The sequence below is a fragment of the Symphalangus syndactylus genome, chromosome 14, assembly GCF_028878055.3.
Source record: "Symphalangus syndactylus isolate Jambi chromosome 14, NHGRI_mSymSyn1-v2.1_pri, whole genome shotgun sequence".
NCBI classification, from domain to species: Eukaryota; Metazoa; Chordata; class Mammalia; order Primates; family Hylobatidae; genus Symphalangus; species Symphalangus syndactylus.
In genome coordinates this window covers 94604383-94632133 of record NC_072436.2, presented here as the reverse complement: position 1 = coordinate 94632133, position 27751 = coordinate 94604383, and the positions used below count along the sequence as shown (strand labels likewise).

The 27751-nt window shown below is 44.3% G+C and overlaps 1 protein-coding gene across 2 annotated transcripts in view; it reads left to right on the top strand.

Annotated features, from left to right (window-relative positions):
- EPAS1 (endothelial PAS domain protein 1) overlaps positions 1–27751 on the top strand; it is an 89253-nt gene that overhangs the window by 20872 nt on the left and 40630 nt on the right. Inside the window, exon 2 of one of the 2 annotated variants that reach the window (XM_055241420.2) lies at positions 7757–7793. The exons of the other annotated variant lie outside the window; for it this stretch is intronic. The gene's annotated coding sequence lies outside the window, so the exon portion shown is untranslated. The remainder of the gene's footprint in view (positions 1–7756; positions 7794–27751) is intronic. 2 annotated transcript variants of the gene reach the window in all.

Sequence of the window (27751 nt, the reverse complement as noted above, 5' to 3'; positions counted from 1 at the left end):
CTTTCATTCGAACACATAGAGCCCATTGTAGAGTTATTAAAATTGGTCTCATTTCAATATTGTTGTGTCTCAGGGAATAGGAAGGATTGGGGAGGGGGAGAGAGAGAGACAGACAGACACACACACACACACATGAACAATCACTGGACCAGTCAGAACACACACAACATTTATTAAGATCACTGTCTTATATGGGTGCAGTTTATGCCTAAAAACAATTACAGTGGTAACATCAAAGATCACTGATCGCAGATCATTATAGTAATAGCTATAATAATAATGAAAGTTTGAAATATTGCAAGAATGACCAAAATGTGACACAGATATGAAGTGAGGACATACTATTGGGAAAATGTCATGGATAAACTTGCCTGACAAACCTTCAATTTGTAAAAAGTGCAGTATCTGCAAAGTGCAATAAAGTAAGGCATAATAAAACGAGGCATGCCTATGTTTCTTAACCATTTAACATGTGTAAAACTGTGCTACCATTTTTATTTAGTTCCCATCTTCTTTTTGTGTTGCTGAGAAAGTGTTTGAGTGTTATACCCTAATCTCTTCTTTCCCATAAGCTCTATGGTTTTTAGTTTTGCATAGTGTAGTGATTTTTAGGAGCTCATATGCCATGTTGTAGCAGAAATACTTGTAAATTCACATGACATGTCCCCCCTAAATTCAACATTAATTATTAGTTATTAATATTATTGTGAAGCACAATAAAATGAGGTATGCCTGCATTATCATGTTACATGCTGTTGTGAAATGCATTTTCTATATAGCAATATATCAAAACTGTCTCTTGCTACTAAGTCACAAAGATTTAATACATAGTTGTATTAAGTTCCACTTATAGAGGTATCATAGTGAAACCCTTATTCATTGACATGTCCAGGCTCAGAAAACAAGCTATAACCAGCCCAAGATTATTTTCAAACCTGAAAAGCAGCATCTTTTCTATATTTCTGACCAATGTGTTACCTGGAAAGCGGCATCTTTTCTATATTTCTGACCAGTGTGTTAGCTATGGTGCCCCAGAAATAGCTGCAAAATAAAAGGTTAAGTGCCATGTAGGCCTTTCTCTAGGCTTAGAATAATTCACTTGATTACATAGGAAGAGGCTGCAATGATGACAGCTTCCAGGGCTGAGCCAGACCTTACTCTGGGTAAAATGATCCTCAAAGCCCATATGTATGCTTTGAGCCAGGAGCTGCTAGCTGGGAGAACAAGTTTTTCTTCAGTGGTATTCCTGTGACCAAGATTTCAAATAAGCTCCATTTTTAATTTTAATTGGTTATTGTCCTCCTGAAGTTTTATGACACAATCTATATCCTTAAAAAGGCACTCCTTCTTCTTTATACAGTTGTTTTCATGATATTGAAAACTTTAAAGAAAGTATCATTCAGGTTTGCTGACAGTGGAAGATTATTTTAAAAATCCAACTAGTTTAGCTGAAAAAGGTGCTATCAGTGTTTCTGTCTCATCCTTGGAAATTGTATATTTTTAAGGCTTGTGATTAGCTTTTTCTCCTCCATTGCTGATCGTGGTTGGAAGTGAGGCATAGATTTACAGTAAACTTTGATATAATGGTGATTCCTCTTCATTTTGGAGCCAGGTGCCTGCGGTATTTGCTTATTTTCTTTGATTCATTTTTAAATTGAATTGAATGTTTGATTTAATCAGAAGTTATAGTATGAGGCTGGGGATGATCACTTGTGGTTGGGAATTGCTTGTAAAGTTTACTGTTTAGTCAAGACAAATCGTTTCCTAAAGCTCTCTTTTTCAGATTTTTTGTCTATGTGGGAAAGCATGATAATGCCAGTCAGTTTAAACATATTTAAGAGTTCCCAGGCATCTTTTAAAAGAAAAATTTGCAACAAAATTTGGCGACAGCAGAATGCGAGGATTTTGTCTCATTTTGTTTATAGTTGTCTGCTCTTCAGGCAAATGATCTATTACAACAATCTGAATAATTATAGTCTCTCCTTCAATTTATTCACCCTGGACTCCTTTTTCTAGAATTACTGGCCAGACTCTTATTACACCAAATTCCTTGACTCTATTCCCGAGGAATGAGGATGGGACTAGGAGTAAAAGTTAAAGAGAGAAACTAATTGTTGCCTGCTTTTCAAAGTTTTCGGTGTGTGGAAATTTGTTGATTTTGTAATTGCTGCCTTAGTTGGTCATTACCTGATTCTGGTGGGGTACTTGCCATGTGTACACATTTAGGGAGTGCAAAAGGACAGTAAGACTTAATTGGTCCTGAGAATTGTTGAACAGGACTTTGTTGAAATGGCTACTTCTGTACAATGCACACGGAGCAGCTGTTGGCATAGCAACTCCTACGTGGAAAAGTGCACGCTGCTTGCAGATGACTTTTGCAGTGCTCAGTGTTAATTTGATAAATGGCTTTTCTAATAGTTGTTTGTGGGCTAATGGAAAGATCGAAGCAAACCTTCATTAACGGAAGGGAGAATAGGGATTTTGAAGCCACTGGGTGAACACACTGGACAGCCAGAGCTAAATCTCCATTTTCAGCTGTGTTTCTTTTTCACAGCAGACATGCTTGGAGTGTGGCAGATGAAAGTAAATTAAGAAAACTGTCTGCCCGTGCCATTATCATCTTAGATTTCAAGCAGGGAGAGGTTTTGGAGTCCTTTCTATTCAAGATACTTACTTTGTGTGAGAGTTTCGTTTAAGAGTACTGTAGAAGCTTTGCATTATGTTGTCGTTTTCCTTTGCTGGTAGTGGTGGGGTTAAGGTGGTTAAATCATTTTTTATTGTGGTAAAATATACATAACAAAAAGTGTTTACCATTTTAACTATTTTTAAACATGCAATTCAGTGGCATTAAGTACATTCACATTGTTGGGCTACAATCACCACTGCTCATCTCAAGGACTTTTTCGTCATCTCAAATGGAAACTCTGTGCTCATTAAATAATAACTCTTTATTCTTCCCCACATGCTCCAGTCCCTGATAATCACTATTCTACTTTCTCTATGAATATGACTATTCCAAGTAGATTGTATATATAGACATATAAAGTATTTGTCCTTTTATGTCTGGCTTATTTCACTCAGCATAATGTTTTCAAGATTCATCCAAGTTACAACATGTATTCAAAATGTTATTTCTTTTTAAGGCCGAATAGTATCCTATTGTGTGTAGACACTTTATTTTGTTTATCTGGTCTTCTGTCAAGGGACATTTGAGTTGTTTCCACCTTTGGGTGTTGTGAATCATGGTGAACGTGGTGTACAATTTGAGTCCCTACTTTCAATTTTTTTGGATATAGACCTAGAAGTGGAAATTCTGGATCATATGGTAATTCTGTTTATTTTTTTCAGAAACTGCTGTACTGTCTTCCATAGCAGCCATACCATTGTACATTTTCACGAGCAATGCTTAAGAGTTCCAGTTTCTTCATTTCTCTGCTAACACTTGTTATTTTCTTTTTTTTGGTTTTGTTTTGTTTTTGTTTTTAGATATCAGCCATCCTAGTGGGTGTGAAGTGGTATCTCATTGTGGCTCTGATTTGCATTTTCCTAATGATCAGTGATTTGTCTTTATAAACATATTGCCTGTTCCTCGCCCCCCGCCCCACCCCCACATGCCCAGAACAGCCTGTGTGGGAATGGAAATCACTGCCCCATTGTTTATACCTGTGAGGCAAACAAAGAATATCAACATAATGATATTTGAGAGTGAAAGGTGTCAGGGAGAGAAGGATGAAGGCACCATAAGGTTATTATATATAATAACTGGCATATAGGATATAGTACAGGCACCTCAGTAGACCTATTTTCAGTTCGTCCTGTGGAGCATGTGAAACTATTTTAAATAGAGGCCTTTGGGACTTAAGTAACTTCAACTCTCTGAATGAGGTTTAAGGCAAGCTTGCTGTGGGCGGATCTATCCTATATAATCCCTACTGATTTGGGTGATGTATAGGTACCCGTCCCTGAAATTCTTCCCTGAGAATAATTATTGTTGTCATCTACTACAGAATCCTGGGCCCACTTTCTTCCTTCTTCTTGGGGGAGGAAATCTCCCAGACATCTTGCCAAGCATTTGCTTAAGTCTTTGAACCACTGCACTAGCTAATTTCTCCACCTGAAACAATATACAAACCCCTCCTCTTCCCCACCCGCTAGGTTCTTTATGCTGGCAGCTCATATTTTTACAAGAAAAAGAAGTTAGAATGTATTCAGCACCTGCTATAAGCCTGGCACTTTGCTAGTCACTGTGTGGCAGATGACTGCATCAGTCATGACTGATAAAACGTAACTTCTATCCTTGTAAGTACTGCAGGACTTATTTGTGACTCTTCACAACAGGGCTTCCAAACCTTAGTGTGCATCAGAACTGCCTGGGGCTTATTAAAACTCAGATTGCTGGACCTCATCCCCAGAATTTCTTGCTCGGCCCACAGGTCTGAGGTGGAGCCTAAGAGTGTGCATTTCTGACAAGTTCCTAGGTGATGCTGATGTTGCTCATCCCTGGACCACACTTTGAGAACCACTGCTTTCCATCACGCCTGTGAAATAGATACTATTCCCATTTATAGATGAGGAGCTGAGATGTAGAGAGGCCAAATGACTTGCCTCAGGTCTTGTAGACAGAGCCAGAGCCCAGATTTGAAGCTGAAAGGCCTCACTCCAAAGCTTCTGCTGTTTCCGTTATATCAGGGATGGCAAATGCATAGATATCACTTGTGCTTTCCTCACCTAATCCACCCCCACAACAGGCAATATTAATCAATCACAGCACCTCTAAGCCCAGAGGTGTCCTCGGAATCTTTCACACACTGCTCCTGACAGCCAAACCTACCCGTCAGTGGGAGCTGAAATTTGCAATTTCTGTACTAACCTGTATGGCCTTTCTAAAATGGAGACATTACCAAGCCATCAATCTATTAACAGCTGAAAACAAACCTTGTGTGAGCTCCAGTCTTATCTGCCTAGGAGGGAAGTGGGTGGTAGATTGCAGGCTGTGTGAAGCACAGCACTCCCATGGCGACCTCACGGATCATAACTAGAGTCTACACTCAGCACACAGGCAACACAGGGCCGTTACCCTTGAAAAGTGTAAAAGTCTAGACAAAGTTAATGAGGAGACTTTTTTGAAAGCTGCTATATTTTGTCTAATTCATATATGCTACATTTTATTCTAAAAATAGTTATTCTACTATTTGGCACTAAGTTTGGTGATGGATATAAAATAGTGATCAATAAACAGTTGTTAAGAAAGGTAAAATAAAGTAGATGCCAAAGGCAACTGCGTCCACACCTGACGAGGTCTTTTAACAAATGGATGGGAGGAATAAACAAGACTGAATTATGTTTTTATATGTCTCGTGCACCTCACAGTTCTTAGCAAGGCCCATGGGCAGTAGACGCCCAATAAATATTTATCATATGAAACTACAAATCTTGCCTGTGAAAGTACCAAGCATAGGTGCATGCTGGAGGTAGGGAGCAGTAACCCTGAGAATAAACTGGTTTAAGGCCATCTCTGGCCAAACCAAGACACGTTACAGAGCCTCTCTGATTCCTAAAGTCATCCATAGAGTGATGTCTTGCTTCTCTTCTTACGGCGTAAGAGACTGGTAGAAAACTGACCAAACTCATCAAGAGAGTAATATTTTTTTTCCTCTGAAAACTGTGAATTGTATCAGATATTGCCACTATCATGCCCCTAGGTCAGTTGCTCATCTGTTTTCCACAGGGAAGCCAAAACAGAATTTTGCAAAGATATACATGAGTAATCAAAGGAAACTGACCGTATTGGGTGTGATTCTCCTGTCTTCTGAAATAACCCACCATGATCTTTTGCGTGTTTCTCCCAGCCCATACAATGTCTGGTCTCACCACCACCAACAAATATTTAGTCTAGGGCTACTGTGTATATAGGGCAACCCCTTGTCTCATTTGCTGTTTGTGCAGCTTAAAAGCAAGGGCAGGGTGAATTATGGTTTTTTGGTTTGTTTGTTTTTGAGATGGAGTCTCGTTCTGTAGCCCAGGCTGGAGTGCAGTGGTGCGATCTTGGCTCACTGCAAGTTCCGCCTCCTGGGTTCATGCCATTCTCCTGCCTCAGCCTCCCGAGTAGCTGGGACTACATGCGCCCGCCACCATGCCTGGCTAATTTTTTTGTATTTTTAGTAGAGACAAGAGTTTCACCACGTTAGCCAGGATGGTCTCAATCTCCCGACCTTGTGATCCGCCCGCCTCGGCCTCCCAAAGTGCTAGGATTTTTACAGGCGTGAGCCACCGCGCCCAGCCCGAATTATGTTTTTATATGTCTCACGCACCCCACAGTTCTTAGCAAGGCCAATGGGCAGTAGATGCCCAATAAATATTTATCATCCGAAACTACAACTCTTGCTTGTGAAAATACAAAGCATAGGTGCATGCTGGAGGTAGGGAACAGTAACCCTGAGAACAGACTGGTTTAAGGCCATCTCTGGCCAAACCAAGACACAGTTAAAGGGAGCATTTATGTCCCTATTTGGCTGTGATACGCCATATAGACTGGGGCAAGACTGTGGCAGCCTGGCCAGGATGAAAACGCTCATCCTCGGGCTGCCCCTAGATGTCAAACTTTTTTCCACACAAGTTTTCAAGGCACATATTAAAAGCAGTTACGTAAGTGGAAAACTAACTGCACCTTATAAAAGGCTTAACAGTAGAGACAGAGTCCTCCGTTTGGAGCTGTTTTGTTAGATGTTGAGAATAGAGAAGTCCAGAAGTGGTTGGTGTTTCTGCTCTACACTGAAAACGAATTAGGTTGGAGCCCATCTCACAGCCTTCCTTTCTTTCTTCTATCTCACCCAGCTTGGGCACAGGCTTTTGCTATACTGTTGGATTGGGCAGTTCCCCACTGATAGAGATGTTGTTTAATATTTAAGTATGTTGTGTAGCTCTTAACATCGAAAGAGAAGAAAAAAGGTCCAGTTTGTCTTTAGGGTGAGCTGACGTTTCCGGATGGAGCAGGGAAATCTCCTGAGGACAGGACTCTGGGAGGAATCCACTTCCCTGCTTAAAAAGCATGGTGAGGAAGGTTCCCTTGGGCTTGTTGGATCCAGTACTGTCCAGTGGGCAGTGCTCTGTATGTTCTAGGTTAGAGTCTTAGATAATATGGGATTTTAAAACCAGTATTGTATTACATTAGAATATTACTGCCCTTGGGAGTTTTTTAGATAGTTCCTTTTGGGGAGAGAACTGTTTTGTCCTATCCATTGCAGATGGGAGCAAGAACATACAAAAGAGCATAAAGAAAAATTCTGCTGATGTGGGCATTTCCTTGAGGCTGAGGGACTAGGAGAGGCACCAAAGGGTGTGCTTCATTCATGGTAAAAGCCCTAATAGCCTCAGTGTAAGAATATCCTGTAGGCAGGCGAAGGATGACATGACTCACTTTGGGGGTGACCTCCTAGTAGTTCAACTGAGAATCCAGGTGGGGATAAGATCAGTGCAGGGTAATTGTATGGTAGCTAGTCAACCTTTCCATTGCTTAGCAGGAGAATTCTGGCTTTTGTGCTGGTGATGTCAGGCAGGTGTTGGAGGAGGAGTTCCATAACCATTTTCTCTGTTCCTGCCAACAGGAAAGCTCCACTGGGACATACACATTCACTTCCAGGGTGCTTTATATTCATCCATAGCTGCTGCATGGATAAAAAATTTGGTGAAAAACTTGAAATCCTATTACCATGATGATCATTAGAACTCATGTTAGGGCTTTTTGTTTTTAAAACAGGGACACAAAGAAGAAACAGAAGGCTGCTATATACAAGGTTAGTGAAAGCCCCTTACCTTCACCCCATTTAAATCCTGAAGAGAGAAAATAGCTAAGCTGTAGTGATCACTTCCTGCAAAGAAAACCATAATTATGGCGCCTAGTTATTCTTCATATGGGGCAGCCTTGGAATAGCATGGGTGCTATTTTGAATATTTGAGAAAAGAGTGACATTCAATATGAAATGGAAATGATTCTGTGCTGCTGGGATTGGGTCAGTTCCTTCTAGGCATCAGTTGCCCCTGGGGATAGCCTAGTTCCCCCTTCTGTGTGAATTTGGGAAACACTCGAATCTTGTAGTTGTTGCTGACTCTCCCACCAGCAGGGAACCAACTTATGCTCTTGGGAGAAGCAGGGGGAGTGGGGAATCTGCTTTTCTCTTTAAGCTTCCAATCTCAACTGCCTAATAACAAGGGAATTAGACTATCAAGATTTCCTGGAGTGGCTTAAGTATGGGAGCCAGGATGAAGTCTTCTGTACACAGTGAAAGAAAATGGGGGTAAAAACCATGATGAATAGGTGCAGAGAGGAGTGGCTAGATCACCTGCCTGGGGGAATGAGCCTCCCACGTGACTTTAAGGTTGCGCAAGAATTGGGCAACATTTGGTCAGGGTGGAGAGGCCTTGACAAAGCATTTGTACTCCCAGTAGATTCCTATCTCCTCCATGGGGAAAAACAAGTATTTAAAGTTCTACACAGTGTTTTAAGAGGAAGAAATGGATTGCCTTACTACCCTAGCATACTTCATTTGTACATATTTGGAGATCTATTCACTAAGCACCCACTGTAGGAAGGGCACTGGGCTGAAGATCCCAGAAAATTAAAGGAGACACCTTTGTTTCTGCCCATAGGACGTATAGTCTAGTGGGGGCCAGGTAGGGGTAAGACAAGCATACAGGTGATCATACTCAAGACAGGAGATAGTAAATACCCTGATATGGAAATAGGGGAAATGGTTTTAGGGGTTCTGGAGAGGAGAAGTGAGAGGGAGGCAGTAAGCCTGCAGGCCCTGGAGCCAGATTGCCTGGGTTGTAGTCCTAGATTTACCACCTATGAGTTGTGGTATCTTGGAGAAGTTACTTAAACACATTGTACCTCTGATTCTTCAACTGCAAAATGTGGGTCACTGTTGTACCTATATCAGTAGATAATGGTTTACTGCCCACAAACATTGGTCTCAGCTTCAGGACCAGGAGGGGCCGTGCTGACCTTGAGCTAGTGACTTACAACCTCCAGGTCTCAGTTTCCTCATCGGTACAATGAAGAGATTAGACTGGATAAATGCTAACATTTTCTTTATTCTAAAGTGCCATGATTTCATGGTTGAATATGTATTAAATGCCTGCTGTGTGCCCAATACTGTGTTGGCATAACGAAAAAGAGAAAAAGTAGAATATGTGGTCCCTGCCCTCAAGGAGCTATAATCTAAGTGAGGAGAGGACATTAATATACAGGAGAGTATTAGAGACTTAGAGAATATTAGAAATTAAAAGCTAGGTGGTATGGGCAGTGAGAAGATAGGAATAGAGATTTTAGAATGGACCAGAGTAGTCAGGAGGTTTGATAGTGACCTATCTAATGTTTAGAACCACAGAGACTTTAGACAGGAGCTCAGACTTGTTTACAAATTCCATGAATTCTGAAGCTTGGAACACTGCCATTAATATTTAAATTAAAGTTGAACTGCAGAAAAACAAAAGTTACCTATTTGGAATATAAGGTGGGACAAAGTTTATAAAACTCCATGTCTAAAACCGGTAGTGTGGATGGAAGCTATAAAGAGGCTCAAACCAGCTTCCCATATATCCTTGGATGACAATTCCATTAGAATATAGCCCCTGGCACAGAGTAGGCACACACAAAAATTCATCTGTTGAGTGACTTGTGAAAAAAACAGTGTTCTGCCCTGTTCAGCTTTGAACAGCTGTGGGCACCCTGGTGGTGGTCTCAGCCCCACCTCCAGAGGGCAGTGCACAGAGGAGGCCCCGCCAGAGCCCTCCTGCCAAGTCTTTGGGAAGAGCTTAGTATTGCCTCATGCCTCCTGAGCCAGCCCTCTATCAAAGGTGAATTCTCTGCTCCCAAATGTTAACCCACCTACGCGGGGGCTACACGTACTCCCTCCCCAGCATTGTCTGAACTTAGATTTTGAGAAAACTTGGCAACAGCCTCAAATTTTTCTACCAGTCTAACTATCCCATGGACCCCCAGGGTCCATATGCAGATCGGGCTGTTAGTGACCCTGGCTTATACAGGTAAAAAAGAGACTTAACAAAACTTGGCAGAGACTGCTAAGTGCCAAAAGAGTGGTGTAGACAGTAAGTGAGGTCACCCCGGCCGGGAAATTGGGGGCACCTCCTGGAAGGAGGGAGAGCTAGGAGCTTGAGTGGGTCTTCAAGAATGAGTAGAGGCCACGCTGGCAGGTAAGACAGGTGGAGGCATTAAGTACTTCTGTTCCCCCATACCACTCTTCATTAACCAAACATGGGAGGTGGCAGGCCCATTTAGATCTGGTGCTTTATTCTAGGGGAGGAAATGAGATGGAAATGACAGATGAAGTGTAAGCTTGAACTCCCTGGCCTCAACCAGTCACTGAGAATGGCTGCCCATCACCCAAACAGTCAGTGATGGCCTGGTTTGATGGGCCAGTTTATGACCTCCTGGCTTGAGAGCAGCAGACCACAGACCTTCACAGAGGTCTCTGTTAAATTTCTTCCCAGTACAGAACCCAGAAGTCCTGGTTATACATGTCACTACACTTTATTTATGTAGCATCCTCTGTGAAAACATGAGTATATATCATATCTACCATCAGAACATACCTTCAGCAATCACTTAGAACAGTGGGGAGGACAGATGGGTTCTTGGAGGTTCAGAAAGGTGAAATGTACAATATCTTCCCATTGTAACTCTTCAGAGCAAACCAGAGGTGAAAATGTTCAGAACACAAGTCTGCCTTCCAGGCCAGTCTTCCAAGCACCTTTTTCTTCTCTTTCACATTTTACCCTTGTCTCATTCCCTGTTCCCTCCTCCTTTTTGTTCATAAAAAAAGTTATTTTTTTCTAAATAAGCAAAATGGAATCAAACTTTGCATCCTCAAAATGTATGAAGTAAACATTATTCCTAATGAGCCTCTGGGAAAGTGCTCACCTTTGAACTTGGCCAAGGATTATGCAGCAAAGAAAAAGTCTTAAGAACTTGATAGGGTGTTAGAGCTTCCTGGGTTTTTAAAGTCAAGTTGCATATTACATTTCTTTTCCTTAATAGGGGCAGTTCCAGAAACCCTTCCTGGTTGAGTAGGCCAGTGTCTGAAAGTGAAGCGCTAGGATTGGTTACTGACTCTGGTTCAGGGATTGTCATCTGGGTGTGAGGCAACCACAGGGTAGGAGGCACCATTTCTAGAATGCTCTTTCTTTCCTAGGACTCAGCACCTATGCCGACAGTCCTTGCAAGACAGGAGGGGAATGTGTAGGCTATCCTATTTATGGTAAGGGGAGGCCTATGGAAAAACAGGAAGATGGTCAAGGGAAGCTGGCAGCAAAAAGGCAATGAGACCGAGGAGTTCTCCGTCTAAGATAAGCTCTTTTCCCCTTGGAGACCTTGCCTATTCATTGGCCTGAGCTCATCTCTGTAGGCTTTCTATTAAAACACACACGCGGCCAGGCGCGGTGGCTCGCGCCTGTAGTCCCAGCACTTTAGGAGGCCGAGGCGGGTGGAACATGAGGTCAGGAGTCCGAGACTAGCCTGGCCAAGATAGTGAAACCCCGTCTGTACTAAAAATACAAAAATTAGCCAGGTGCGGTGGTGGGTGCCTATAATCCCAGCTACTTGGGAGGCTCAGGCAGGAGAATCGCTTGAACCTGGGAGGCAGAAGTTGCAGTGAGCCAAGATCACACCACTGCACTCTGGGTGACAGAGCAAGACTCCATCTCAAAACAAGCAAACAGACAAACAAAACACACACACACATCCTTCTTAAAGACAAAAACACCTCTGGCTGTCTGCATAGCTTCTGCCTGCCTCTGTGGAATATTACACATTTTAAATTCCCCAACTATTGCCTCACAGCCAAGAAGTTCACTTATAGGCATTGAGATGAATCATTCACAGAATGACTTAAATCCAACTAAGAATGTGTAACTGCTGAACACATTGTGATTGAGGTTCCAGACCATTTGTGATGCCACATGTTTGTTGTAACAGGCAGAAGCATCAGTAATACTTTGTTTCTCTTTTTTTGAAACTTTCCCTCCAAGTTTCCATCTTAATGCTTTAAATCATGACAGAATCAAACAAGCTCTGTGCCCTCTGCCCCTGACCCCCGTGATGGCATGAGCTTCACCAAGCACCCCCATTCCCACAGAGATCTGGGATAAAAGGCTTTACAGAATCCAGAATCCAGCTCCGTTTCTGAGCTGTTATCGCTTCATAGCACAGGCTGTCGTTTTCTCTTCCCTCAAATCCCTACACATAGAGCTAGGCACACACAGATGTGTAGTGCACTGTCCCTGAATTGAGGGTGTCTCAAGTCCAGGCTACCTTCTGCCCAGCACCTACTTAGTGTAGCTTATCTTTTAAAATAAGCCATCCTGCAAAGAGCAGGGTTCCCAGTGGCCTTGAGGTTTGTCAGAAGTTCTCTAGAATTGGCAACTTAGCTGTGACCTCAGAAGTCTTGGCTCTGGCAAAGCAAGGTCTTTGCGCTAAAACAGGCTCAGTGCCCATGGAGATAATCACCTCTTGTAATATCCACACAATCATCTCATTGTCAAAGCACAAGGAATGCAAAAATAGAAGAAATGCCACAATAGGGTTGCCCCATGGTTCAGCTAAACCAGGATTCTGCTTCCGGCTGAGGGCACCTTGGGACACCTTAGGAGGGATGGTCCCAAACATTGTTCTGGAGTTTAGCCCCTGTTGGCAAGACCTGTGCTTCTACAACCATAGCCTCACTGGGCCTGATTTTGCCCCATCTTTTTGGGACACCTTTACCACCTCCTTGTCCTGGCTAACTCTCCTTTGTCCTTAAATTCACAACTGGGGAAACCCTTGAGGAGTCTTTTTTTTTTTTCCTCCCCACTTTGGGTTATGTCATCTTTCTTGCTCCCAGAGCACTTGCTCCTGACTTCTGTAGCAATGGCCTCAACACTATTGAGTGTGTAGTCTTTTCTTAGGCATGGTTCTCTGCATACATGTATATATTATTTATTCCTCACAGGGGCTCTGTAAGGTAGGCACTCATAGATGCTGAGGTTTAGAGAAACTTAAGTAACTTGCCCCAGGTCATAGAGTAAGTGTCCAAGCCCTCAAGCCCGGGCAGTCCTGCTACATCTTCATGGCACATGTGCTTGGCCTGGTCTGCTCAGTGTGTCTCCCTGACTGGGCTGTCAGCTCCTGGAGGGTAGGGATCTGTTTTCCCTTCTCTATACCCAGTGCCTGGCATGTAGTAGATACTCAGTAACTGTCAAATAAATGAAAGCCATAGCTCATCAAACAAAGACCAGATGTGATTTAAATTCCAAGGAGCCATACTTTTTACAAAAATGCTAAAATGCCAAGAAGAACTTTTTCATTAAAACAAAACAAAACTGTTTTAGCTATGTAAGGGTGGCCTTTTAGAACTCTGATTGCTTTAGATATTTCCTCTAGGTGGCATAGAGTTGTGGGGTTTGGCAGACCACCATGGGAAAAGAACAGATGCATTTGTCAGAATCTCTGTGGCCATCAGACGTCACTCCAATGAAGCCAAAGCTCCGAGGTTTAAAAATAATTAAGGGAAATAACTAAGCAGAGAGACAGAAAAGACCACTTCTTAGTTGATTCTGGAAAAATGAACCTTTTCTTTCTACCAATCGACACCAAAATTCAGAGTATCCTGGACACAGCTGAGAGACAACTTAGGGAGAGCCACTGCAGTCACACCCCACCTCCACTTAGGTCTCCCAACACTCACACTAATCTTCTAAATCGTTTAATCAGACACGGCGCTGCCTCTAAGGCTTCAGGACTTTCGGGCTGTTTTTTTTCCCTGGGCTTAAAGTCTTTCTCTGCTGCTGACTCACATGTTAATTATTGCTTTGCACAAAGTAGAATTAACAGTGCTCCTGCACTCACCTGCCTGCGTGTTATACAACTGTTTTATCTGCTGGGCAGAACTGGGTGTGCAGGCCGGCCGGCCGTGGTGTCACCAGCGGCCCCGTCTTGAGCTGCCAGGGCAGTGAGCATCACACAGAAACCAACCATTGCTTTAGAGGCTGTGGGGAAGAGGCTGTGGGGTGTGCTCTGCTTGTCCCAGGAAAAAGAGTGTTAAGTGCCAAGTTTTAACCAAAATCTTATAAGAATGGTCCAGGAGTTTCAGTTCCCTGTCACCTGTCAGTGTTAATGGACAGAACTGGTGTTTCACAGAAAAAAAAAAAAAAATATATATATATATATATGTATATATATATATCAACTTGTTTTCTCTTTGGCTGCTGGGCTGGATAATAAAGTAAAGATGACATTATCTCTAATAAAAGTGATTTGCAGAAATCACTGACAGGACCTCAGTAGCAGAGATTCACCATTAGCAGGCTAGCCAGATAAGAGGGGCAGCTGGGTTCTGTTAACCCCCTCCTGGTCTGATGTGTGTCTTGCAGGGAAGTCAAAGGCTGGGGAGTGGAGTGGAGTGGAGCGGACTTTTTGAAGTTTGGGCTAATGGAGAGTGTTTTTTCCAAAGTGTGGGCTGTTCTTTAGCCCCACTTGCTGATCTTTAGGGTTGTCATTGGGTTTTCATTTTTGTTTTGTTTCTTAGGATTTTTGTGTTAGTGGCTGTTTCCCCCTGGGGCTTGGCCCATTTTCTCACCTCTATATCATATCACCAGAAGGGTGGAACCCTGGCCAAGCCCTGGCATCCTCTCTGCCAGAAATCTGAGTCCAAGCAGGGCACCTACACATGTGAGGTGAGGGCTCTGGGCCACGGGTGTTGGGCAACAGATTGTTCTGTAGTGTCGAGGAGGTGGGATCTGAGGCAGAAACCTCCCTGGCCTCTTAAGGATGGGACGGGTCAGGAGGGGAGGGGTCTGCCCTTGTCCAGACTTGTTCACCCGTGTCAGTGAGAGCTGACTAGCACCTGGCTCACAAAACACACCCATGATGTGGACAGCAGGCACAGCCAGCTACTTCTGTGTAAAAACATCCTTAGGATATAGGGATTTGTTTCCTGGGGACAGTGAGGAGTCATGGGGTGATAAGCAACCTAGTGATGAATATAACCACCATCACTCCCCTTTATAAATCCATTTTCTACTGGAAGCACTAAAGCATTGGAACTCTGCAATACCCCCACAGCTGGGGGACCGTGACTGATTTAATCTTCATGCCAGCTCACCATACCATAACTGAAAGGGCCATATGACACTATTATTGTTGGAATAAGGTACTTTGATACATGAGAGGTTTGACATTTTGCCTGTGCCCTCAGAGAACCTTAAAACAAGGACTAACAAGGTGACGGTGCCTGGCAGTCAAGTAGCACAGATTGTCTAAGTGTTCCAGGCAGGAGTGAGGAAGAAACACCAGTGTGGGCTTGGTAAGATGCTCAGAAAAGCCTCTGTGGAGGTGGCAGGCCTATGTTGGCTCTCAAACTATAGGGTTTAGAAGGTCAGAAAGGAAGAAGCATTTCAGGTGGAACAAATCAACTGGGGACATGGCTGGGCAGCAGAAAGGGGTGCTGAGTTTGGGGGTGGCAGGGCATAGTATGGTCTGGCTGGAGTAGGCATGGAGCTACAGGATTGTAGGAGCTAACTTTGGAAAGGGCTGGGAGACCTCAAGGAGCATGTCCAGCCTGGACTTCATCATGAGGATGGTCAGGAGCAATTTTCATTTTAAAATGGGGGAGTGACAAGCTGAAAATGGTTTGGGGGTGAGAATGGTGGACTGGCGAGCTGTTCCTTGCCCCAAGGTCTGACTCAAATTTTATTCTTGGTCAGTGGTAAAGAAAGTGAGGGGCAAGGGAAACAGAAGATGGGGACTAAGGTCTGTGGAAATAAACCACCACCGGAGCCAGAGGAGGCGTGTGCCCTGGGTGAAGTTTGTTTTTCATCCCATGGGTAACATTTATGAGTTACTGTTCAGCAAGAATGCCTTGCGGAGGTCTCTGTGGACTGAGCTGAGGCTCCAGCCTGTGGCAGCCCAAGGGTTGCTGCCATATTTAGAGCTTCCAACAGAGGGTTTCATTTTCCTTGGCTTCGGTGCCAAGAAAAGAGGGTTTCTCACACTTGCTGTCCAGCAGGGCCAAAGCATGGCCAGCAGGAGGAGCATGGAGGTTGGGTTCTGGCACTGCCCACCACCTGGCACCTCAGCCACTAATCAGACAACAGGCTAGGCAATTATCCAGGCATCTGACTTTAGCTACCTGTCCTTTTGTGTAAAGCCCTTTTGTGTGCTTGGCACCTTATGGATACTCAACAAGGCCTGTTTAATGAATGCGTTCTCCCCACCCAGATTCTCACTGCCTTGCTCCCTCTTCTGTAGCCTGTCTCCCGACCACTGGCACCTCTGCTCATTCTCACAGTGTGTCTTTGTCATCCCTCTGCCATCCTGATTGCCTCCCCATATCCTGCTCTTCTTTCAAAGCCGACCTCCAGCAGAGTTGTCCGAACTGTCTTCTCCAGCCTTGCAGGCTTTCTCCTCCCAAACTCCTACAGCCCTGACTATTCAGCCCATTCTTCAGGACTTGGCTCTTCACCTCTCTGCAAGCTCCCTGAGGTCAGGGATAGTTGTTCCACATTTCATTCTACCGCTCACAGCCCCAGCATAGGAAGAGGGAATCATTAATATATATTGAATGAGCAGAGGGAATAAGCCATTGCTGGGGGAAAAATACAGTTTTATTTCCCAAATTGCTCAATGTTATTTGAGAGCATGATAATAAATTTGGAAAAGACTTTTAGCATTTCCTGTGGCTTTTGATGACTTCTTTACAAAGGAATGGAAATGTGCACAGACATCTCACTTCTCATCAGAGCAAGAGGGGGCAGAATTGGGGGAAAGCAAGTGCTTGCGCTGTGGCATGAATCAGATCCCACAATGCTGGACATGTGACCATGTGAACAGGCCTCAGATCAGGGTTCTTTATAAAGGAAGCCCAGGAGAGATTCTCTACCAGCTCTTTCCTCTTTCACTTTTCCTTTTTCTTTGCTTTCCTTTTTTTTTCTGTTTTTTAATAGGGAGGGGAGAAGGGGTTATGGGGATGGGGGTAGGAGAGTGAGGGATCCCGTGCTTTCTCCCCCTTCTCTTGCTGTTTCGAAATACTTTAAATTCCAGGAACCAGAAGTTCTGGCAACATGATGGGATTTAGTAAGGCAGATCCTAGGATATTTCACTATTAGCGTGTGATCAAGCATCAGTCCTGATTAAAAGTCTAAACAAATGTTGTTTTCTTTGAAATTAAAGTGTCTGAAATAAAGAAGAGAGAAGTGACCCTTAAAATCATATTCTGTATTTGAAAAGAGTTCTGACAACTGTCTGTCCCAGTTATGCGCACCCCCGCCCCCCACCCGCCTTTTTCCATCCAGAATGTTTGACGACACTGCCAGGGGAATTTCTGCCCCCTCCTTCCTGTATATACCCAGTGCTGGCCTCTGAAGCAGTCCAGCTCTGTTTTCTCATGACACAGTGATTATTTTTGGCATTGCAGATATTTTTTCTAATGTTATTACCCACCCCCCTTCTTGGTTGCCTTTTGTGGAGCAATCTTTTGGGTAACTCCCTGTAAATCTGAGGGTTAATTTTAGTTCGGTGTGGTAGAGGAGGCAGTGGGAGAGAGGAGGAACCACTTCTACTCCGAAGCGCCCCACCCCCACCTTAGAGGAGCTGGAGAGGTCCTCTCACGCCCTGCTCATGAAAGAGCTTGCTTTCACCAGCTCTGTGCTCACCATTCATCCTTTCTGCCGGCAGGCTTGAGGATATGGATATCCAGAGGTGACGCTGGGGGCTGCACCTCGGGGATGGCATCTTAATGACTTGACTTGGCGGGTGTTAGAACAGCCCCATTCAGAGTGAGTTCACTCCCTGCGCAGTTGGCTCACTCAGCCTCTGTCCATAGAGTTCTCTTGTTCACGCTGCAGGAGGAAATGGAGATTTCCAAGTGGGAAGGAGCCTTCCCGATGCTTTAACTCTTCACTGAAGGGAAGAGGAGCTGCAGAGAGTGAAATAAAATCTAAGCCGCCCCAGCTGCAGCGCCTGGGAGAGGAGCGAGGCTGGGCTGGGGATAGAGGCCAAGGCAGCTGGGATCACTTTTTCTTTCCTCCTTGAGAGGGAAAGGAAAAGAGCAAAGGGCATTTTTGATTGTCTTTCACAATCAGCAAATATTTACCCAGTTTGTCTGCCCTAGCCCAGGTTCCAGTGAAGGATACACAAAAGTGGAAGATGTTGTGTCTGTGCCCTTCCCCTGGTACTTACAGTACAGTTATAGGAGTAGGACGTTTGCATAGAAAAGCCACCAAGACAGGGAGGCCTTTAATAAGGGCCTGTGAGTAATGTGGGCAGGAAGTACCCTAGAGAATGTTGCTAAGGGGCCAGGGACACTGCTGGAAGAAGTAGGGCTTGAGCTGGTCCTAAAGGGTAGGTTTTGAAGAAATAGGAAGGAATAAAATGATACAGATAGGGAAGACATGAAGGAAGAGACGGACATTAATGTAGGGCTTAGTAAAATTCCATAAAGAAAGATACAAAGAGAACAGGATTCTTCCTGGCCAGAGAGAAGATTGGACTTGTTGGACTTTAGGTGCCTCAGATTAGGATGGCATCAGGCAGCACTAACCCTGCCAGATGGCATCTTCAGTCTCAAGATCACACGTGTTCCTGGGTCTCTTTCTACTCAAAGTGTGAAATCACAGACCAGTAGAATCAGCATCATCTGAGGGTTGTTAGAAAGGCAGAATCCCAGGCTCCAGCCCAGATCCTACTGAGCCCCTGCACTGTAATAAGATCACTGGGTGATTCCTGGCCACAGCAAAGGTTGGGAAGTGCCACTCTGGGTGACTCCATAGGCAGCTGACAGCAGCACTAGTTCAGACCCCAGATTTGATTCACAGAGGTGACAAAACACCGACGGACATACACACAGCTTGAGTGTCTGCAGGGTGACTCTTCCCAGGTGGAAACCGTCTATTCTAATTAAGAGCTGAATTAGAATTCTTAAAGATCTAGAACAGTGAGCAGCTTTGAGGAATCCACAGAACTGAAGTCATTGAAGTGCTTTTTATCCAATGTCTCCAGTTTGTACCACTTTGTACTACTGATGCTTTAGAGGACACCAAAAGAACAGGTGTGGGGTTCTTTCCCTGAAGAGTATGTGGTCTAGTTAGGGAGACAGAAGCCACAGAAGTGAAATTAAGGGAGAGCAACACAGGGCCGAATCGTGCATGTGTAACCTCTGAAACTGGACTTGGAGGAGAAGTCAGTGCAGGTGAGGCCTTCCTGGGGAAACGGATGCATGGGAGATCTTGAAACATGAGCCTCATTCAGACAGGCCTAGGAGATGGAGAGAGTATATTCCAGGCAGGGAGTGGGAGGGGCAGCAGCAGGAGCTAAGTCCCCCCAGAGGCTGAAGTGTGGGCGGGAAACTGCTCCCCCTTGCCCCACGGAGTTTGCTTCGTGCTGAGGACCCGTTTTACATCTCAGGCCTTTTCTTCTTGATTCTGCTGCTGTGCAATTTGTCAGTTTTCTTAGCTGAAGGCAGTGTTGTAGGAACATGATGGCAGCACGGGCAGAAGGGTTTGAGCCAAACCACAGATTGTGCTGTTGGAAGCTTGTGAGATCCAAAGGAAGAAGGCTGCTGATGGGTAGAAGCCCTAAGGAAAAAATCTAAATCAGATCTGGTAACAGCCTGGGTGTGGGGAAATACCTTCAAGCCCAGAGAGGTGGCACCAAAGAAAACAGTCTGGTGAGAAGGAAACAACCTGTGGCAGCTGTAGACTCCGCAAGCAAAGCACAAACCTTTTTTTTTTTTTTTCTTTTAAAGACAGACTTTTCCAAGCTAAGAACTATCCCAAGGGGGCTGGTCTGCCAGCTGAGGGGCTGGCCTCAGGCAAAAGGGTGGCCAGCGTGTCTCACTTTGCTGCTTCCCAGACTAAGTGTATGTTTCAAAAAGCTCATCAGATTTAGTATCCTAGAAGGCTTCACCCTCAAGATGCCCAGCTCAGCTAAATCTTTTGAACCTGAGGGACTTGCTTATTGGCCTTGTAGGGAAGGTCACCCAATTACAATCAAGAATATGGGATTTAGGGTCAAATGATCCAGGTTTGAGTGCTGGCTCTATCACTGGGTGATGGCTGGGCATGCCACTAACATCCTTGGGGTCTGTCTCCTCATGTGTAAAATGGGAGTGATACACCTGCTCTGCAAGATTGATTCAGGATTAAACAGAAGCAATATGCTGAGAGTTCTTTGCTAACCGGAAAGAGTCACATGTGGTTGTTTCCTAGTTGTATAGTCAGTATCTCAGCTTGCGGAGGTTAATTAGTCCCTTAGCTGAAGGCTGCATGGTGTCAGGGGTCAGGCAGTGGCAGACATCAGAGGCCACAGAGAGCAATGGAGAGCCAGGCAAATGCCTCCTGCATCCGCTGGCTTTCTCCCCGCTTTTTCATGAGTGAAGACAGCACCGAGTCTTCTCTGTACATCCCTGCAGTGGATAAGATGAGGGGTGGGAAAGATGGAAAGAACACTTTATTTTTACAATGGAGGAAGAGGTCCTGCTCATCAACAAGGGTGGCCGCCTTCTCAGAACTGGATTAGAGTCAAAGGAAGCCGCCAGTTTTAGCACAGCTGGTCTTCTCTTCAGATGCTTCGACCTGCATATGCATGAGGAAGAGAAGCAGCCTAGAGAGAGCTGGCCATGGGGAAAGGAGGCTGAGCCTGGTTCCAAGGCTGAGACTGTTGCACGTTCTGTCTTCCTTCCCTCTGATACTGCCCTCTGAAGCACTGTGACCCGTGCTCTGTGCTCAGTAATGCTGGCTATGGTCCTGAGGATGCCAATGTTGCCAAATCTGCCAACTCAGCTTTCATGGGGTGGGGGTGGGGTCACTGTGAGGTGGCTATGGGGAGCTGGCAGCAAGCTGCATACATATCTTTTATTGTAAAAAATAAGCAACACCTGATGCCAAGGTAGTTGTCATGGTGTTATTTATAACAGCTAAAAATTAGAAACTGTACCTGAAAAGCAATAAGGGAATAGTAAAATGCATTGTGGTTCAGCCACATGATGTGATATTGCCGGCTATTATGAATATTTTGAAAGAATTCTTAATGGGACATCCTGTTAAGTAAAAAGAGCAAAGAATTTATAAATCCAATGAGATCTCAGTTTGTTTTCTTCATACCTTTTTGTATTTTTGAAGTTGCTTATACTAAATATGCATTACCCTTATCTTCACCAAGGCATTTTTAAAAAGGAAATTATGTGTTGGGAAAAGCTAGGTTATATGATGGACAGATAATGAAGGTCTGTTTCTAATCGTGCCACATGTCCAGTGCTGCTTGTCAGCAGGCGCTCTGTTCACGGGGCCTTGAAAAAGCCAGAACTCGGGGCTTTTGTTCCAGTTCCACATACTCCCATTACCTTTCTAAACCTCAGTTTTTCCTTATCTCTAAAATGGGAATGATGGTAGCTGCTCTTCCTATCCTACTGTGTGAAATTTACAAATTTAGTTGCAGATTTCCAGATTCACTCATGAGTGTTTTAGACTGTAATGTGTGATCCAAATGTAAAGTGGTATTATTCACTAATATGTAGAATAAAGAATGCCCCACTGTCTTAGCCCATTTGGGCAGCTACAACAAGATACCATAAACTGAGTGGCTTATAAACAACAGTTTCATTTCTCATGGTTCTGAATGCTGGGAAGTCCAATATCCAGGTGCCGGCAGATTCATTGTCTGGTAAGGGCCCACTTTCTGGTTCATAGCTGTGTCTCCACATGGTGGAAGGGGTGAGAGCGTTCCCCAGGCCTCCTTTACAAGTGCACTAATCCCATTCATGAGGACTTCACTGTCATGACTTAATCACCTCCCAACGGTTCTACCTTCAAATACCATCACATTGGGAGTGGGGATTTCAACATAAGTATTTTGAAGGGACATAAACATTCAGACCTTGGCACCCACTAAGGCTTGGGCTTGATGAAGCTAAGCACAGGGACAGTTCATTATCATTATTCCTGCGTATGCACAGCTTTTCCCAGCTGGGCTGGGGAGTCCATGTGTCCTCCGGTTACGTAAGGAGCTGGGTTATCTGGAGCCCCAGATGGGCTGCTTAGTAATTGAATCTGCTGCTCTCTTCTACAAGGCTGCCTGGGGCTGAGAAGGCCAGAAGATAAGTATCTCCAGTCAACCCAAGCAGAATTGACCATTAGAGGGCCACGCTGGGTGAGCCCCACACATTACTGTCAGCTCTGAATGCAGTCCAGGCCCTCTGCTTCAGGGACACAGACCGTCAGAGTAGGTCAGAGAGCTGGAGGCTCAGCCCCAGCGGAGGGGAGGTTGGGAGGCTGAGGTATGAGATGCTTTCCAGGATTCCTCTTTTCAGGGAAGTGGCAAGTGAAAGCATTTGTCCCTGTTTTAACCACTCCAGTCTCTTGTCTTCTCTCTTCTTTGTCCCCTCTTGTAGACTTTTGATATACTAGTCTGGATTATTAGTCTTATCTCCCAGATGGGCTGTGATCTCTTTCAGGATAGAGACCATGCCCCTCAGGAGAGGTGTGTGTATTAAAGCATATTAATGCCTTTTTTCTCTTGTCAAAGTCTGTCTGATCTGGCCAGCTCCTCCTGAATTTGCTAATTTAATATTTTCTGTTCTGAATTTGTAACTTTTTATTATTTTGCTTTGAGATGAGTTCTCACTCTGTCACCTGAGCTGGAGTGCAGTGTTGCGTGGCTCACTGCAGCCTCGAGCTCCCAAGTCAAGGGATCCTCCTGCCTCAGCCTCTTGAGTAGCTGGGACCACCGGTGTGTGCCACTATGCCCAGCTAATTTCTAATTCTTTTAGAGATGGGGTCTTGCTGTGTTGCCCAGCTGGTCTCAAACTCCTGGTCTCAAGCAGTCCTCCTGCCTCAGCCTCCCAAAGTGCTGTGATTATAGGCATGAGTCACTGTGCCTGGCCTATTTTCTGTTTTCACTATCGAACATTGATACCTTTCCTCCCCTTTGTGATAGATTCCCCTACTGATCACTGCAGCCTTTGGACATCGGAATGTATCTAGAACACTGCCCACTGGGACACTGCCTTCATCTGAAACATTTTTGTCACTCCTTTGGAATGGCCCTCAGAGCCAAGACCATTCTTTTCAATACCTTCAACTGTGGCAAAGTCTTATCTTTTGAGGGCACATTTTATCCTATCAAACAACCACAATCCATCCACAGCTAAGTCTGGTGACTAACGGGGTGGGTAAACTAGATAATATTGTTTGGGGTTTGAAATGAAGTGTGTCCTTTGAAGAGTTGTGACTGATTTTCTTATGTGGCTGTGAAGTTAATTCTAAAAAGACTTCCCAAAAGACAGAGCAATGGCCACCTACCAGCATAAAGTTATAGGCTTCTCCCAAGGCGGCTTCTTTGAAGGGTAGCCACCTTCTGTGTGGCATCTATTTCAGATGTTTCATTATTTTCATCTCCCTCTTCCTATTAGCCGTAGCGTCTGGTACAGTGGTGATCACACCAACTCCTAGATAAATAACTGTTTGGCTTATGATGGTGACTTCAAATTTGCTGGACGCAGTGAATATGGACACAGTGCATGGTAGAGGGAAAGAGTGTGGTTAGGTTTTGGAAGTGGACCTGGGCATCAGTCTTCCATAGACACATGATCACAGGCCCAGAAATCTATGTATTAATAAGTCCTCCAGGTGATTCTGATGCAGGCTAAAATTGAGAACCACTGCTCTGCAAAAATGGGGCCAATAACACTGCATCATTTAAGGGAGGATCAAATGAGACTGTTTATTAAATGCACCTGGCCCCAGTGCTCAATAAATGTGTTTCCTTTTCTTCCTACTCTTTGAGAAAGGTGACATAGCTGTTTGCATCTCCAAAAACATTTAAGTCCAACCCCATCTGCCTCCCCCCACCACACACACCCACCCATCCACCCTTCCTTTAAAAACTGGCTGCTTTGGAACCGTGGTCCTCAGCCCTGGCTACACATGGGGAGCTTTTAAAACTCCCATTGCCCAGCCTGCACCTGAGACCTATTAAATCTGAATCTCTGGGGGGTAGAGCCCAGGCATCTGTTTTTTAAGGTTCCTCTGGTGACTCCAGTGAGCAGCAAAACTGAGAACCACCGACTTTGGTTCTGCCCCAATAAGTACGGGGACCAGTGACTCTTCCTCATCTCTGGAACCTGGAGCTGGGTGTGTTTCTCCTATCAGGCAGCCCCTGTACAGCAGCCACAAGCCTCATGGAAGTGTCACTAGACCTCTCCCAGTTGCATTTGACCTTTATTTCCTCCATTCTCAGCTTCTTGCAAATTGGCACCAGCTTAGAATTTCACCACCAACCAATAGACTGATCCCAGCTGGCTTAATTAGCTTCAGTCATCTCTTTACCTGCTGAAATCCATTCTGTTTCTAAGCCATTTAACCTTATAGGGTAATAGGCATATTGTTTTGATACCTGAATGGCCACAGGCATTAGGCATGTGAGTCCTAATCACTCTAAAAGTCTAGCTAATTAGGCAACCAACCCCTCTGTCTGTGACAGACATCTTGGGGCCTCACTCCAGGCTGTGTTCATATGGAAGTCAGGAACCAAGATCATCTTGACCAAGAGCAGATCATCCTTAGATTCATGACTTAAGTAGCGATCCTTAAGCCATGCTTGGAGCAATGACCTAAAAGTTAAGATGTTTTTAAGATAACGAAGCTCTGGGCAAAGAGGTTTTTCCTGGATGAACTGTAGCATATCTCTGCTGACAATTTTTGGACATTTCAGTTTTGTTTTATCTTTTGACTGGCTGCCTGGTGCTTAAGCGGTTGTTAACTTTAGCTGGGATCAAATGTTTCAGAATGTGAGTTTCCACCTCGGGGAGAGTAACTATAAATTTGTGCATATTAAAATGTCCAGGGAAAAAAAAAACCAACCCAAAACAAACAGAAACAGCTTGTTCTCCACCTGCGGCATAGATAGATACTGTGGCAGGGTTGGACCTGCTGCTTTTATGGAGCACTACAGAGCCACATCTGATAACATTCCACCACATTCCCAGCACTACTGTGACCGGCACCTGTGTCTGCTAAGGCCCACAGCACTTAGTCCCTTCTTCCCCCTCCGACCCCATCTGAACTCTGATGCTGGTTCTTAGTCCTACTCTTAACATTCCAGGTGTTATCCTAAGGTGAATGGGTGCTCACTTAAAGACATGAGGCTCCCCTCATGAAATTTTTGTCACTGTATTTAAAAAAGTATTAGCCCTTCTTCCCAAAGTATGTGTGAACATCCAGGTTGTGGGAAAGTATCAACACAGCACAGGGAACATCAAAGTTGTACAGTAAATGATAGTTTCCTTGCTGCCAATGGAAAAACTTTTGATCTTGGACCCTGAAGAACTAGGTTTGAGACAATGTTTTTAGCAAATTATTTAATCTCTCTAAATCTCCACATCCTCATCTATTAAATGGAGATGATAGTTTCTATCTCTCAGGGTTGTGAGAATCAAATGAGATAACACGTTAAGAAAAAGTGCTTTCTGTAAAGGCATTATTATGTGTCCTTTTAGGTTCAGCTGAAATCCCACCTCCCTGACTTTTGAACCAAGAGGCTGCCTAAGATTCTCAGTCTTCCTTTTTCTGGAAGTTAAGGTGTTGCTGTTTCTTTATTTCTTGCCAAAGCCACTATCTCCTACAGTTAAGCAGTGAAAAGAGTATTTGCCTAGGAAGAGCAGGGTTCTAGCCCTAGCTGTGCCACTGATTACCTGGATTACTCTAGGCAAGTAACTTACCTGCTCAGGTGTCTGTTTCCAGATCTGTGAAAGGGGAACAGTGACAATACCTGTCTTGCCTACCTCACTTGGTTGCAAGGATGGAATTAGATAGGGATCCCCTGTGTGTTTCAGGACTTCTAAGTGTCTGCTCACTGACTATAAACACTTCAATGGCTTATGTAGGCGTTGGCTTTGTGACATTGGGCGAATGACATATTATGTCTGAGCCTCAGTTTCCACATCTCTAAAGTGTGTAAACAATACCTACTTTATTTTGTTGTTAGGGAGAGTATAATGAGCTAATATATGAAAGGTTCTTGGTACAGCACCAGGCACAAAAAGCACAGCAAGACTCACATATCGGATGCCATTGTCAGAGCATTGACTCCAGATTGCCTTTTCCCGACCTGGCGTTTCCTCTCTGCCTCTTCTTCGAGGATGGGGCCGATGGCAGAGGGAGGCTTTGTGCATGCAGATATTGGCGTTAATGCCATAGCCTGTGCTGGGATTGCCTTTGCTTCAGGATGGCTTCCCTTGGCCCCTGATGATGAGGTTATGTGTTGATGACGCTTTTGTTGGAGAGCACAAGGGTTAGTGCTAGAGAATGAAATCCAGCATCTTCCACCTGACCCAAAGGCATGATGTGTGCGGTTTCAGCATCCTGCCCTCTTCCCATCTTCCTTTCCTGTGCCAGAATACTTGCAATTCTTTAACTTTTTCTCCACAATCAGGTCAGGATTAAAATGCAAGTGGGAGGGACTAATATAAAAACTGCCACTAAAGGTCTAATCAGGGCAAGTCCTGAGAAGGTGGGGAAAGGCGGGTGCAGGGGTAGGTGTCCTGGGGGTTGGAAGTCAGGGAGAGAGGGAAACAGGGATTAGATAAAGGAAGCAGAGAAGGGAGACAGGACAAGAAAAATAGTTTCACTCATTTCACAATTTTTCTGAAGGTTCTTCTTGACCATCAACAGCTGTTGGACAATTCATCCTTTAATCCGAGTATATGGCGCTTAATCCATCCACAGAGCTGGATAGTCTGTCTCTTTAAATGAAGTATGTTGTAAAATCAAAACAGTGCTTCTGCCCCAAATCTTGAGGGATTTGAGAGGCATGCTCTCATTCCATGAATCCCAAAATACAGATTTTCTGTCCAAATAACAGGCTGCAAAGCCAAACAAAAGGAGGAACAACCTCTGGAATCTCAGATGGCAAGACAGAGCGAGCCAGCTAGAGCTGATTGGATTGAGGACTTGAAACCTATGAACTGTGCTGGATGCCTTTTTATTTTATCTTATTTATATTTTTATAGAGATGGGGTCTCACTATATTGCCCAGGCTGGTCTTGAACTCCTGGGCCCAGGTGATTCTCCCATCTCACCCTCCCAAGTACGTGGGACTACAGGTCCAAATACTACCATGCCTGGCTTAGATGCTTTTTAAAAAAATAAAAAACATACTTGTTTCTTTATTAAATATGCAATATAGGTTATTTATAGAAACACAAGAAAATACAGATAAGCATTACAAAGCAAAACAAAAACCAAAAAAACTTCCCGTAACCTCACTACCCTGCAACTGCTAACATTTGTGAGTAGAAGGAGACAGGACAGTCATTGGTGGTTAAGTGCCATGATTCTGGGGCCCACCTGCCCAGTGCAAAGCCTGACTTCCCCATTTACCTGCCGGAGGCCACAGGTGAATTACTTGGCCTCTACGGGGCAGTTTCTTCATATGTAAATTAGGTATGATAATAATAATAATAATAATAATGCCTACTTCCAAGGGCAGTTGTGTGAGTTTAAATAAGCCAAGGTAGTACTGCTTAAAACAGTCCTTGTAAGCACTATGTCTGTGATACCTATAATAATAGTTATTACACATCTAGCCTTGCTCCTGTATAATTTATAGGAAGTATTAGGTATAATACATTTCTATGAAAATAGAATTGTCCTGTACTGTTTTGTAACTTTTTAACTCTCATGACTGTCTTTTCATGGCCATCTT